General features: G+C 41.2%; 1 protein-coding gene across 2 annotated transcripts in view; it reads left to right on the top strand.

Annotated features, from left to right (window-relative positions):
• Positions 1 to 16063, top strand: part of LOC101175682 (receptor-type tyrosine-protein phosphatase N2) — a 373019-nt gene that overhangs the window by 17267 nt on the left and 339689 nt on the right. The window contains exon 1 of one of the 2 annotated variants that reach the window (XM_023965498.1): positions 10227 to 10332. The exons of the other annotated variant lie outside the window; for it this stretch is intronic. The gene's annotated coding sequence lies outside the window, so the exon portion shown is untranslated. Of the gene's footprint in view, positions 1 to 10226; positions 10333 to 16063 lie in introns of those variants that run through there. 2 annotated transcript variants of the gene reach the window in all.

Here is a 16063-nt window from a genome sequence, read left to right as displayed (position 1 = left end):
GTGTCCCACAAGTGTCCCATAAACGTTATCTGCCATATTTAACTCACCACGTCAGTTAATTTCGCTATTCTTGCTGAAGAGGAGAGGTCTGTCTGGCTATTTGTGTGCACGGGGGGCGGGGCTGTTGTTCAGACAGTACACGGCGCGCGCACACACAAACGCTACCAAAGATATACCAAGGTGGTCCAAAATGTGTCTCTTTCCTCCCTGTGCTGCGGCTCTCTGTGGTTTTGTAAAATAACTATCATGTTCTCAGATTGTCGTGGTGCCTTTAACACTGCCAGTTAGAGCGAGCAGGCAGGAGCAAGAGAGCAGCGTGGACGTGCGGAGGGGGCGTGTCTGCAGCTGTGAACGCCGACCAGAGTCTGTTATGGGATGGAAAGTTTTTCTGGAAAAAGACCTTTATCCCCTAAAACATCTCATTTCTGCATAAAATTAATCATATTTGCGTAAGGACGCCCCCACTATCCTGTCACTTTGCTGCTACTATGTCTGTGTAGAACACGGTGGAGGGGGGTTGCACGTGGGGGAAAACAACGAACAGGTAGAGAGGTGGGGGCGGGGCTTAGACTCACCGCTTATGATTCCAGACAAACTAACAGCTGCTTCCTAACAAAAAAAATAGTTGTCATCCATTAAATTAATATAGTTAATTGGGTTTACTGGATTTAAAGAAAAAGAAAATAGACAGGAGTCTTCATCAAAGTGAGTTTGTTTCCATCTTCTCATTCATCTTAACAAAAGATTAAAGGAAACATCACACTCATAAAGAATAAAAATAATTAAATAAAATAAATTAATATCCTGACAGCATTTTGAATCAATACAAGTATTGCCAAATGAACTATTGTGATATGTCGACAAAAACATTTTTTCTAACACCTAGTGTTGCAGCTCCCTGTGCTTTCATCTCAGTGTGAAACTGATCCAAATGGCTCTGAGAGGTACAGGTTAGCGACCCCTGGTCTAGCACATCCAAGTGCATTCCAGGTTTGTATTGTAACATTTTCATGTATAAAGTCAAATGTTTTGTTAAAAAAACAATGTTGTTCCATAATGAGAAAATAAAACACTTTATGTTCTTAATTTTTTTTTCCGTCCACAAAAAGTATCGATAAGAGTATTGTTAAAATATCGGATCAATAAGAGTAGTAGTACTGTTGACATCGTAACGATACCCATCCCTAGTCAGGTGCCTGTCAGGTTGTGTTTTTTCTCTAGTTCATATTGAATAACAGCCGGGATGTTACAATAGCAGCACTGGCCTTTGCATGACAAACCACATTATTTCAACAGGCAGGTAAAAGGGGCAGGGGCAAATATTCCATCCCCCCCTGGATGCAGATAAATTCAATATCCACCCACCTCCATGGACCTCAGGCTATTTTCAAACAGATACCCCGCCCCCACCCCCCAATACGAAGAAGCATGAAAGGAGTAAGTGCAGGAAGCTGCTTTTTAAATGACCTGACATTTTCATGGTGACAGAGGTTAAGGAAGGTGGGGCACAGGACGACAGTTGACTTTATTTATAGAATGTTTTCTGTAAATTAAAGAACAGCATGAGCCACTTTGTCCTTTTTCTAGAGACATGCACAATTTCGTCATACAGTCCTTTCTGACCTGAACAGTTGAGAGTGTTCCTCACTTTAAAGAAAAAACAGTTATTAAAACGGTGAGTGCATCTAAGTGAGTCAGTGCAGCTCTTTGGTTCACTTTTTTGTCGAGGCTGACATATTTTGCTACATGAAAACCTCTGCTGGTTTTCATTTTTAGCGGTGGCATGAGGCCACGGGTGGGGACAGAGATAAAAGGAATTGCTGGCACACAATCAAATCTATGTGGTTTCTTGACATTGTGATTAATATTTTATGCAACAGCAAACAAACCCTAACTATAAGAAAGAATAAACTTGGAAATATTTACAAAAAGTGTCTGCCTGATGTTTAACAAAGGTTTATTGATTTTTTCTAAAACCTTTAGTCAATTACACTTCAGACACCTTCTCTTATTTTCTTTTAAGGTTGTGTTGCTGCAGCAGAGAAATCAACAGCGTGCAACTCAAAAGCATGTATACTTAATTGTAAATGTAACAAGATAAAAGTGAAAATAAAAATAAAAAAACGTTTTTACCAAGCTTGTACTGAGGAAACAGGAAAAACATTCATGTAGTTTCTTTTACTACACCGAATTTTCGGCAATAGGGCGAATCAGATTACAAGACGCACCGCCAATCTATGGTCTATTTTTGAGGTACACAGAACTATAGGGTGTGTTGAGCGAAACAAATGTCAGAGATAAGTCCATCCATCTTTTTTTTGACTATGTACACCGTAACTCTTGAACTTGTTTGTAAGATGCTACACGTTAGTCTCATTAGATGCGTTGGGCACATTAATGTATTCAGAATACCTGTAACTCCCAACCTTGTTTGCAAGAGGACCAGGCTGTACTGTACTTTTTTTGTTTTTTTTACACTAGAAAGACTAATTTAACTCGCGATCCTAACAATAACAATTTTTCCCCCCGTTTTAAGCTTTAAACCTTTGAGACCAGATATGTTTCTGTAAAAACCTACTATGCACTTTGACATACTGTAACTGTAAGGTTTTCACACCTGTTCTGCATCTAATTAGTCTGCCTTTATTAATCCTTCACTCCCTCCGGCCATTGTCGGTTCGTCTGTTTTCTCCTATGGAAGAGACCAGTGATCCCTGCTGGTTGAAGACAAGCAAAGCCAAGCAGCACAAAATCAAGCCAAGCCAAGCTACACCAGGCCTAGCAAAGCAAGACCAAACCAAGCCAAGCCAAGCTAAACCAAGTCTAGCAAAACAAGACCAAGCCAAGCCAAGCAAAGCAAGACCAAACTCAGCATTTCCAAGCCTAGTCACGCTCCTTAAGCCAAGCTGTCAAGCCTCGTCTTTCTCGTTCTGGATTCATCCCCTCTTCGCCATCAACAGTTGATCTCTGGATCTACTGCCAGTTGCCTCTCCTGAAGATACCATCCTCTTTTCAATAAACTGCTATTATTCCAGTCTGCATTTGGGTCCAGCTTATTCAAAACCTGACACTGACAACATTTGCTAACACTAATTAAAGCACCATAATTTAACACTTTTATTTTCATTAGATTTTCACGTCAAAGTACAACAATCACAATTCCCACCATTAACCAAAAAAAACCTCCCAAAAACAAACAAAACAAGAGGAAAAATAAAATATCACTGAGTTTTCTCCAAAAATATACGATTGTCCAAAAAACTAAAAAAGTAATGAGTGCTCGTCATAGCTATAAAATTGCCGTCCTTATTCAGACATTTTTACATGGTCCAAGAAAGGTTTCCAGGATTTGAAAAAGCTGTCCTGAACCCTTTATAGCATATCGGAGGTGTTCCAATTCCTTGAGTTTTTCCAAGATATAAGGATGCGACTTTGGCCCAAAGCATAGACAATGCCAGAGCTGAAGCCTGTATTGCAGTGACCTTGCAGTTTTGAGGAGTGACTCCAAATATTGCTGTAAGTGGGTTTGGGAGGATCTTTATATTCCATGCTTTTGCTAGGGAGTCGAAAATCATCCCCCAGAAGGCCTGGAGGCTCTTGCACCCACAGAACATGTGTGTGCTGGCTCCCGTTTCACAACTGCATCTTGGACAAGTGCCGTTTGTCCCTGGGAAGATCCATGCCAGTTTACTGTTTGATATGTGAAGCCTATGTACAACTTTAAATTGTATCAAACCATGTATTATACAGACAGATTGATGATTTGTGGATAAACTTAGTTATCTGCCGGCACTGTATTCCAGTTATCTCCAATCCCAATTCCTTTTGCCATCGTTGTTTTGTAATATCTAAAGAGGGCGCTGCAGCCGTGTTAAACATGTGGTATAAATAAAAAATTACCCCTTTTTTGGAAGGATCTAGAAGTCAGGCATTCATCTATCCAACTACCTTGAGGAGTCTGGAGAGATGGGGAAAAGTGTTTTTTAATAAAACTATGCACCTGTAGGTATCTAAAGAAGTCAGACGAGGGCAACTTGAATTTTTCCCGTAGTTGTTCAAAGGACAAAAAATGTCCCTCGCTAAAAAGTTTTTTCAGAGTGTCAGTCCCTTTATTTACCCATACCTGAAATGTGGAATCAATGAAGGAGGGAGGGAAAATTATTTTTGTGACTGTTGGAGCTGAGAGCAAACCTTGTTTGTGTTTAAAGTGAATTTGGAATTGTTGCCATATTTTAAGTGATCCTAAAATAACAGGATTATTGGGGATTAGCTTTTTGTCAAGGGGTAGTGGTGAGGAAACAACAGAGGCCAGAGACCGTGTTTGTGTGAGTCCTGTTCCATAACTGCCCAGAGTGGGATGTTCTCATTCTCCTTTGATATACCCCAGAAGATAGGTTTGTAAAGATAAGCTGCCCAATAAAAATACATGTAGTTAGGCATAGTTAGGCCGCCTTCCTCCTTCCGTCTCTCCAAAAACTCCTTTCTGATACGTGGTAGCTTTTTATTCCAGATGAATATGGATGTTAATCTATCCAATTCTTTAAAGAAGGATTTAGGGATAAATATTGGGATGGTTTGGAAAAGGAACAAAAATTTTGGCAAAATAGTAATTTTCACTGAATTTATTTTTACTGGTAGAGATAGAGGGAGGGATGACCATCTCTCTATATATCTCGTTTAGCCTGATTAAGAGTAGCTTTCAAATTATGTTTGAAAAGATCTTTATATTCTCTGGTCACTGTCACGCCCAGATATATGATCTTCTCTGTGGCAACTGTGAGTGTAAAAGAGTTGTGAGGCATAAGCGCCGCTTTTTCGTTAATGGGGAAGATCAAGCTCTTTGACACATTTATCAGATACCCCGATACTTTCCCAAATTCTCTGATATAATTCAGTGCTTTGGGGATGGATTTGCAAGGGCCCGAAAGAAACAGGAGAAGGTCATCAGCATATAGTGATAGGGTGTGGGTTTGGCCCGCTCTCTTAATGCCCAACACATCTGGCGCACTCCTGAGTGCTACTGCCAAAAGTTCTATTGCAATATTAAAGAGTAAAGGGGATAGAGGGCAACCCTGTCTCGTTCCTCTGGAGAGGACGAAGTACTCTGACAAGATCTTATTTGTCCAGATGGCTGCCTCAGGTTGTTTATAAAGGGTGTCAAACCATGAGCAGAAAACCTGTCCAAATCCAAAATTTCGGAGAGTCTTGAGCAGGAATTTATGCTCTACTCTATCGAATGCTTTCTGTGCATCTAACGTTATAATTACCTCCGGGTCAACATTGGCGTTTGACTGATAGATTCTATTAAAAACCCGCCGGAGATTGCTATATAATTGCCTTCCTTTCATAAAACCTGTTTGGTCTGGGTGGATGATTTTGTCTAGGACCCCTTCTAACCTGTCTGTGAGTATTCTAGTTAGAATTTTATAGTCACAGCATAATAAGCTCACTGGTCGATAAGATTCACAGAGTAGTGGATCTCTATCCTTTTTCGGCAATACAGACATGGTTGTCTGCCTCATTGTGGGTGGTAATGCTTCTGCACCCAGAGCTTCTTTATAGAAACTGCATAGATATGGGAGGAGTTATGGGAGAAAGCTCTGTAAAATTCGACTGGGAAGCCATCTGAGCCTGGTGATTTTCCCGATTTCATTTTTCGCATTGCCTTTTCAACTTCTATTATTTGTATGTCTTTTTCTAAATTTTTCAGTGGAGTTTTCTATCATTACAGTGTCACACTGGTCAGAGGAATATAATTTTTTATAAAAGTTCACAAACTGCTTATTGATGTTTTTCTGATCAGTGATTATATCTTCTTTATCATTCTTAAGCGATGCAATATGGTTGGTAGCTGCCTTTTGTTTCAACTGATGACTGAGCATTTTACTCTCTTTTTTGCCATGTTCATAATGTTGTAGCTGTGATCGAACATACTTTTCTATGGCTTTGTCATTCATGATCAGATTGTATTCTGTTGAAAGCAGTGTTCTTTTTTTCCAAATTTCCTGGGATGGTGAGGTTGTTTGACATTGATCGATAATTTTGAGGCGATCGCTGATTTCAGAAGCATGTTTAAGCTTTTGTTTCTTATCATGCACACTATAAGAAATTATTTGTCCCCTAATATATGCCTTGAAGGTTTCCCAAAGCGTGCCATGGCTGATGTCAGGGGTGCTATTTATTTAAAAAAACATATCAATGTGCTTATTAATATATTCCATAAATTTTTGATCTGTCAATAGCCTTGTATTGTACCTCCAATTTCTCTGCGGTGGAGAATAACCAGAAACATTAATTTACATTATAACAGGACTTTGATCCGATATAACCGTTATTTTATAGTCTATGGTTCTCACCAGTGACAAGAGTCTACTGTCAACCAGGAAAAAAATCAATCCTTGAATAGGATTTGTGGGGCGGTGAGAAAAATGACAAGCATTTAGCCGTTGGGTTTTTAGTTCTCCAAGGGTCAACCATGCCATAGTTTTGTATAAATGTATTAACATGATTTGTTTGCATGTGTGTTAGTATTCTGACAAGGGGAAGCAGGGTCAAGCACTGGATGGAGAATACAATTAAAGTCTCCCCCCAATAAGGTTTACCTAAACGATAATATAACTGCCGTTTTTGTCTTTTCAAAGTGCACATCTCTGTGTAGCAAGATGGCGACCCCCCTGCTCGGACATTAAGGTTAGAATGGTATCCCTGATCTTCTTAGTTTATTGTGATCCTTATTTAATAGGTGTGTTTCTTGTAAGTATACTATTTGACTCTTTAGTTTGCTGAGATGTGAAAACACCTTGTTACATTTTATTGGACGGTTGAGACCTCTCACATTCCAGCTAACCCATTTTAAATCAGCACTCATGTTGTCATGTTAAACCCTGTCTTCTTATAGCACACTCCTTTATTATGAATCCAATAAAACAGTGTTCTTGAACACAAACAAAAGAGAAAAATAAGACCCTGAACACAAAACACAAGCACTAGCTGTGTGAAAAGGACCCAAAGAACAGTTAAATAACAGAACCCCACTACATAATGAACTAAGACTGACATCTTAATGTGTTTAAATTAGAAAAAAAAAAGAAAGTAGAATAGAGAATGTTCCAACAATCTGGTAATTAACCCCCTATAACACAAGAACAAAGGCTTACCACCAATACCTGGTCCAGACCGGGACCCTCCTTCTTTCAAAGTTCACCCAAGCTAGTTCAGCATGATGGTGAGCAGGGAAGAAGAAGAAAAATGCAAAATCCGAAGTGTATACCAGCATCTTTGAATGGGACAGTTGCATGTCATTTCTGCTGCTTTAGTTTGGTGGTTACACATGTTTTAGCCTCTAAAGGGCATTTGAAGCAGAATTCCTCTCCTTTGGGGGTGGTGATCCTGAGTGTGGCTGGGAATAGAAGTCCGTAGCGGACCCGGTGGAGCCCCCGCAAGAGTGATCTTACCTCCCCAAAAGCTGCTCGTTGCTCGCTGACAGTCTGGGTGTAATCCGGAACAATCGTGATTCTGTCGCCGTTTTTCGTGGTGATTGTTTTCAGCTCCGCCGCTTTCTTTAGAATGCTCTCCTTTTCTTTGAAGTAATCGCATTCAATCAAAGGTGCGTGGCAGTTCGTTCCCGTCATTCGGCTTGCTGCGAAGGCGATCCAGGAGCGGGACTGAGGTTAGTTTCAGTGACTCGGCCAAAAGCTTCGCTACAAACTGTGTTGTAGCATTGCCATCTTCCCGTCCCTCTTTCACTCCCATGATGCGCAGGTTGCATCGACATGATCTGGTTTCTAGGTCCTCACGGTGGTCTTAGGAGTGCTAGCTCTTTTTTCATTGCTCCTATGTCAGCCTGCATCGCGTGGATGGAGTCGGAGTGGGCAGCCGGCCCAGTTTCCAGGTCTGTAACCCGACCAGTTGTGTCTTGAATTTTGCATTCAATTTTCTCCAATGAGCCCTGAAGCTCTACAAGCTGGTCTGAGTGCGTCTTTGCTGTGTTCGCCATTGTGGTCATTAATTCTTCTCTCAAGGCGCTAATGGCGTCCAGCACTTCCCGCTGGCTGTTAGCATTAGCCTCTTGGGAATCAGCTTGGCGACTTTGATTTTTAGGCATTTTTCTTACCGAATTTAGCTGTCCTTAGATTTACTGTTGTGAAAGCAAATATTTTTTTATATGAAATACAACGCTGGGATGTTTGCTTTCATGCAAAATTGGAGGGGGCCATCAGAGCTCAGCTTAAACACGGCCGTTCATGGCTCTGCACATACCGGAAGTCCAAAGCACGATACTTTAAAGTTGGAAAAAATGCTAAAAATAGTTACTGAGGGTCAAAATTAAATAGGTGCTGAACACATCTGTATACTTTAATTTGTTGAATAATTTATACACAAGAAAAGTGTACTATCCATGTCTATAAAAGAAATATTCTCTGTAGGACAAATAAATTCTTGTATGTAACTTATATGCTGTTACTTTCTGTTGGATGAATGGGGAAATATTCGGTTCTTGCAGTTGTAAATCTCACTCCAGAGGAGTCAGTGCCTCACCAGCCATCAACCCCACCGCACGTCACTGCAGTGGAGCTAAAGCTCCGATGTAAAAAAGTTAACAGTTTTACGAATCTGAACACTATTGTTAGTATCAATTTTGAAAGGAATAAAACTATTGCCGTTTTCTGCCCCACTTTAAGCACACTAAACTTTATTTTGTATTGGAGATTGTAACAGTTACGTTTATTCACGTTAAAAAGTTTTAATAAAAGGCGCTACAAATCTAAAAACCTTTGGAATTTACACTTGCAGCTAATTATATCTGAGTGCCATCTTGTCTGGAGCCAGATCTCCCTCAAAAACAGACCGATGCAGCTAAAATAAACGTTACTGTGACTAATCCAACTCCCAACATTGTCAGTAACAAGTAAAAAGCAGACTGAAATTTTGAGTGCCGTATAGTTCTCAAAATCAGTTTAATATCAGTAACCACAACCAGAGTTAATCCTGCGTTAACACCAGACATGATACGCCAGTGAAATTCGTGTTGACTGTCTCTATTTGGACGTGCGGTGAACTCACTGCTTAAGATCCGTCTAAAAATGTGTTCATAAACTTGATGCCCCAAAACATGTGGAAGGAGCTACCACCAAATGTTTTTAGCCTTATTGCTACATGGGACATTGTCTGTGTTTATCACATTTACAATGTATGGAAGACACAAAGCATGTTTAGAGATTGGGTGTCTGTATTTTGAAGGGCTCTACAAAAGCATAGGTAATCATGTCCCCATGTCTGGGTTCATTAGATTATTCACAGACTCTCCCAGTTAGACCATCACCATGACAACAGGCATAAGACGACCCCAACTCGTCTGACTCACTACCATCTGCACGCGGTTTGCTGGTCCTTTAAAAACTGCATCAGGGGTGCATCAGTCTAACAAGTCCACGCAGTCTGAGCGTCTGAATATTGCCTTTTTTTTAGGTTTTACCTTACGAACGACACCGAGCTTTAGTGACTCTCTTCACAGCGTAGCTTACTAATGAGGTGATATCATAAACTCTTCCTGCTCTCTAGCAGCGCTCCCACCATAAGCTTTTTCTGCTGTGCAACTGCCTTGTTAGACTAATTGGCTGGTTGTGGGAGGGCCCGGGGATTGAACACTGGGTTTTCAATCCTTTGGTTAAAATTTTAGTAACTACATCCGTTTTAATATGAAACTGTTTTGAAGCTTCTGCCCTATAAACAGACAGAGAACAAGCATGCATTGATCAGCCGAGAATTAAAAAACAAGTAGACAAGCTGACAGGAACACAACTGTTTTTGCCCCACTGTTGAAAGAAAGATCCCAATTGGGGTTAAAATAGTTTGAAGCAGACAAAGATGTTTGCATATATGTATGATGAGCTATATGACAGGTTAGACACAAAGGAAGGAGAGAAGGACTTGTACAGACTAGCCAGACAGAGAGACAGAGACATGTATGTATGCATATATTTACTGAAAATCAATATTGCTTTTAAACTGTTGGAACTAGGAAAGAATGAATAAAGCAGGGCGGAAAAAATAAAACTATACTTAGATGAAATTGAATGTTTGGAAAGTGAGTTATAAATTTAAGAAAAATATTTAAAAATAAAAATAAGATTCCAAAAATAGGTCAACCGCAACAGGTGAGATTAATTAAACCCGCGTCAGCGTGCCTGCGTGCGCATGGTGATTTACGTGTCGCGCAAAAGCGGTGATCACTGATCTGACAGGCGAACTGAAGGAAGCAGACTTTCAGGCCAACCGTCAGATGAAGGAAAAATCCACCCCAAAGCATCTAAAAAAGTGAAGAAGCAGCCGGTAAGATGCTCAAGTGATCGGGGGTTGATCAGCTGTTTCAGGGGGCACCTTTAGAGATCAGCTGTCTATCGCGTTATCGGTGCGCTTTAGACGTGAATTGTTTGAAATGTATTTTCTATGTCTGTTTGATTAATTGATCACGGTGCATTGTGTGAAATTTGATCATTTCAAATATGATATTTTGTTATTTGAAATTAAAGTATAGTTATTTGTAATTTAATTTCAATTTCATGTATTTTCATAAGCATTATTTCTGTACAGGTTTTTCACCTTGCTTGGTTTCTTCAACTACTCATTTAACACTGGAAAAGGTCTCTGTCTAAAGTCAAATACAAAAAAAGAAAAGAGACACGTTCATGGAGTTCTTGAGTGGAGTCCTGCCAGCATTTCCTCCATTTGATGTTTTCCCCTTCAAGTGGGGCAAAATAACTTGACAATGGTAGCCCCACTTGGACAAACTACGTAGCGTGGAGATCTGCTCAGGCTCTACATATTTTCATTTCACGTTTCCTTTCCTTTCCTAACCTAAATTTCTTTTCCTTCATAAGTTGTGTCTGACATTATTCTTTGTAATGTTTACAGAGAGATTTTGCCACAACCCCCTTTTTTAAAAAAGATCTATGGCTGTTAGAATGAACCGGCTGCTCCACACGAGGGAACCGTGTCTCTGAGCAGAGCAGCTGGAGTCTCGCAGCTTCGTGTTAGCAGGCAGGGAAGGTGCTTTGTCACAGTGTGCGGTTCGGTAGCAGCATGCCAAACGAATCATAACAATGATAAAAGCACGTTTAGAAGATAATCTCGCTCTGTGTCGGCGCTCTGTTTGTTTACAACGTGCCGCATAATATCTTCTTCTATGGTAGTATCGTTATTTGTCTAGACTAATCACTATCTGACACACATCGGACCAACGGACAGCCAATCACATAATGTGACGTCAGCACTAGTCGAAAGACCGCAAATGGTTGTTGCAGGCCGAATGGTTATGGTACCTACACCGGTCCCTGAGGTCCTTAGAGTCCGAGATGGTACATATGGCACTAACATGTCAGAGATGTACTTTGGTGCAAGGCCATGGAGAGACTTGTAAATAAGCAGAGCTGCTTTAAAGTCTATTCTTTGAGCTACAGGAAAGCCAGTGCAGAGACCTGAGCACAGTACTGATGTGATGGTACTTCCTGGTTCTATAGGACTCGAGCAGCAGCGTTGTGGACGTACTGAAGCTGTTCTACAGCTCGTTTGGGGAGGCCAGTGAGCAGGCCATTACAGTAATCTAACTCAGTGTTTTTCAACTAGTGTGCCGTGAGATATGGTCAGGTGTGCCGTGGGAAATTACCCATTTTCACTGATCTAAAAACATTTACCGTCTCCAGGATATCAGGTTTTTGTTCATCCAAACAGGCCCTGATAAAACACTGAGTAGTTAGGAATATGAATGTTCATAAAGAACTTTTTTCTTTGTGTTTATTTGATTCTATTAAAGACCCTTTGACAAGACAGTACCGCGATTTAGCTTCAGCTCTGTTTTTGGAAAAGTCCCACCCCTTCAATTGTCTCTGCCAATCATTCTTGGACCCCTAATCATACGTCATCAGTCTGACCAATCAGAAGTGGTTAAAGTCTTCACTTCCTTATTCTGATTTAGCTCGTAAAGTCTTTCAGTTCCACCAAAAATACCAGCTAAAGCTCGTCTTTAGCGGTGTAGCTTTCTGCAGAATCCGGTGTCAAACTGTGGAACAAGTGAACAAAACCATGAAGCTCAGAGATGGTAGTCAGTTTTTGCACTACATATCCAATGATGCATTGTGTTAAAGTGACAGTTTCTCTGCGCTACAATGAGTCTTCCCTGTTGACGTCTTGAACGTGAGAACGTGCAATTTTTGTAAACTGTAGACTGTACAGTTTCAATCTAGCCACAGGGGTTGCAAGCCAGTTACTTCTGTGCCGGTCCCAAGCCCGGATAAATAGAGAGGGTTGCGTCAGGAAGGGCATCCGGCGTAAAAATTGCCACAATAACCATGCGAATCATCCACAACACTTTAGACATACCGGATCGGTCGAGGCCCGGGTTAACAACGACCGCCACCGATGCTGTTAACCTACAGGGTGTCGGTGGAAATTTGACTACTGTTGGTCGAAGAAAGAGGGGAGGCAGAAGGGTCCGTTGCCAGAGAGAGAAGGGAAAAGGCAGGAACATAGGTTTGAGAATAGGGACTCTTAACGTTGGCACAATGACAGGGAAAGGCAGAGAGCTGGCAGACATGATGGAGAGAAGGAAGGTAGATGTACTGTGTGTGCAGGAGACAAGGTGGAAGGGCAGCAAGGCACGTAGTATTGGAGGAGGATACAAACTGTTCTATCATGGTGTTGATAGGAAGAGAAACGGGGTAGGAGTGATTCTGAAGGGGGAGTTTGTAAACAGTGTTCTAGAGGTGAAAAGAGTCTCAGACAGGATGATGAGCCTAAAGTTAGAAATTGAAGGGGTGATGGTGAATGTAGTCAGTGGGTATGCGCCACAGGTTGGCTGTGAGTTAGAAGTGAAGGAGAGATTCTGGAGTGAGTTGGATGAGGTCATAGAGAGTTTTCCCAGAGGAGAGAGAGTTGTTATTGGAGCAGACTTTAATGGGCATGTTGGTGAGGGCAACAGAGGTGATGAGGAGGTGATGGGCAGGTTTGGTGTGAAGGAAAGAAATCTGGAGGGACAGATGGTGGTGGACTTTGCGAAGAGGATGGAAATGGCTGTAGTCAACACTTACTTCCAGAAGAGAGAGGAACATAGAGTGACATACAGAAGTGGAGGTAGGAGTACTCAGGTGGACTACATCCTATGTAGACGAGGTCATTTGAGAGAGGTTAATGACTGCAAAGTGGTGGTAGGAGAGAGTGTAGCCAGACAGCACTGCATGGTGGTGTGTAAGATGACTCTGGAGGTCAGGAAGAAAAAGAGAGGGAAAACAGAAAAGAAGACCAAGTGGTGGAAGCTACAGAATGAAGAAACTTGTGAGGAATTTAGGCAGAAGTTGAGACAGGTCCTGGGTGGTCAGGATGAGCTTCCAGATGACTGGGAAACTACAGCAGAGATTATAAGGGAAACAGGTAGGAAGATGCTAGGTTGTGTCATCTGGAAAGAGGAAAGACGGTAAAGAGACTTGGTGGTGGAATGAGGAAGTACAGGACTGCGTCCAGAGGAAGAGGTTGGCTAAAAGGAAGTGGGATGTAGAAAGGACTGAGGAAGGTAGACAGGAGTACAAGGAAGCGCAGCGTAGAGTGAAGAGAGAGGTGGCAAAGGCCAAACAGAAAGCTTATGATGAACTATATGACAGGTTAGACACAAAGGAAGGAGAGAAGGACTTGTACAGACTAGCCAGACAGAGAGACAGAGATGGGAAGGACGTGCAACAGGTAAGGGTGATAAAGGACAGAGATGGAAAGGTGCTAACAACCCAGGAGAGTGTACAGAAAAGATGGAAGGAGTATTTTGAGGAGCTGATGAACGAGGAAAATGACAGGGAAAGAAGGGAGGAAGATGTGGTTGTTGTGGAGCAGGAAGTAGCAGAGATTGGAAAGGATGAGGTTAGGAAGGCTCTCAAAAGGATGAAGAGCGGAAAGGCCGTTGGTCCTGATGACCTACCTGTGGAGGTATGGAAGTGCTTAGGAGAGACAGCAGTGGAATTTCTAACGAGTTTGTTCAATAGGATTCTAGAGAGCATGCAGATGAGCTTCCCTGAGACGGTTTCTGACAGTTTGGGCAGAAATTCTGTGGGTATGCAAACCGGGGCTGGTCTCAGACGATCTTGGAGGTGGACATGCTGGATGTGGAGGTCTTGGGCTGGTGTGGTTACACGTGGTCTGCGGTTGTGAGGCCGGTTGGATGTGCTGCCATATAGTAGCCATGTAGTAGTTTTTAGCTAATTTCTATTAGTATGTTTATTGCTGTGTAGAGGTTTAAATTAATTTAATCCTTATGTTTTCTGCTAACATTTTTGTTACTTAATAAACTCTCGTTCATTAACGAAGCTAACACAAAAAACAGATTTAAGCAAAAATATTTAATGAAAGAAAGGTTCTTATTTATTGAAAGTTGCTGATGCCTTGTCATGCAATGCTAGACTTAATTGGTCTGTGGAGGGAAGTGCGTGAAAGATGAACTTGAAAATCCCCTGAGCTAACAGATCCATTACGATGGCTTAATCCATTATGGTGAGACTGAGGCTGCCTTCTTTTGGGAGTCAGGCCTTAACTGTAAAGTGCAGAAATGCAATAAGTTGTTCTCATTTATTCCACTTTCGACCCCAGTTGTGTTTGCGGGTTTGCCCCCCCGGTTCATCCCCCAACTTGCATGACTCGTTTTTGTTCCATTTCTGTTTTTTAACCTTTGGGTGCAACATTAACATCTGGTCATCGATTTCCATCAATCTCCTCCAATTGAATGCAGCCTGTGCTTCTGACAAGGGCTCTAATCGGTACCATAAATCACTGCAAAACAGTTGCGGCTCCGAGGAACAGCCTTCTTGTAGATGACTGGGATAAATGTCCCAGACTTGATGCACATGAGTGTAATTATGAAGGAATATCCCTCTGGAAATCGGACAGAAGTGGTGCTGCGTGAGATCCGGACTGAAGACGATAACATGCCTTTAGATTATTTTTTATCAGACACTGGTTTGTTTTGTTAAATGTACCGACATGTTTCGGTGGAATAGCTTCTGCCTTCGTCAGGGTCGTTTTGGATTCTAAATTGTGTTATTTAAGTGAAACTGTTTTTCTTTGCGTTTTGATTTTTCCTTGGACGAACCTTGACGAAGGCAGAAGGTATTCCACCGAAACATGTTGGTACGTTTAACAAAAAAAAACCAGTGTTTGATAGAAAAATAAAAAAAATAATAATTTAAGTACTCGGTATCTACAATGAACTTTATTGAATCATGCCTGTAGATGTTAGTCTGTCTTTCCCACACACCCTGGAATTCAGATGGAAACATGTCTGCACTGTTTTATTGGTTTACTTTGAAGTCAAGGCAGTTTTCAAGCACAGAGGTGTATAATCTTTCTTCTACACAAACAAACAAAATCCATCCATCTTTCAAACCTGCTCAGTCCCTTTTGCGGTCACAGCGTTGCTGTCACCATCTGTCGCTGGGCCGCACACCAACACACTCTCATTAACACCAACAGACTTTTTAAAATCATCAATGAACCTAAGTAGCATGTTTTTTGACTGTGGAAGGAAACCTGTGTTCCATTAAAAAATAAAAAAAAACAACACACAGGCACGAGGAGAACTCAACACAGAAAGTTCCCAGGTGGTATTTGAACCAGCTCATTCTCACTGTGAGGGAAGGATGCTGACCACTGCCCCATCATGCAACCTGTAAACATAAAAAAAAAATCATAAATAAATAATACATCATTGCAAAAGTTTGGCAGAATCCACAAAAACAACAATGATTTGTATCTGGGGTACATTCCCTTAAGAGCCTGCATACATTTTCTTTTTCTAAGACAGTACAGATTTGCACTTCCCACTGTTTGGATTTTCGGCACAAAGTGACTCCAGCGACAAGCATGTCTTGAGCACAGGCTTCATTCCGTCATGAAAAACCTGGAAAAGTTTAGGAAATTGAAAATGCAATTTCTAGGTCTGTAGGTTTGCGAAAAAACGAAATCTTTTGTAAAATTTTGAAAAAAGTCATGAAATTTTAATATTTGGATGCAAAAAACAAACAAAAAAATA

The sequence above is a fragment of the Oryzias latipes genome, chromosome 17 (assembly GCF_002234675.1).
Source record: "Oryzias latipes chromosome 17, ASM223467v1".
NCBI classification, from domain to species: domain Eukaryota; kingdom Metazoa; phylum Chordata; class Actinopteri; order Beloniformes; family Adrianichthyidae; genus Oryzias; species Oryzias latipes.
The sequence above is the reverse complement of the archived record's forward strand: the minus strand, read 5'-3'. Positions and strand labels throughout refer to the sequence as shown.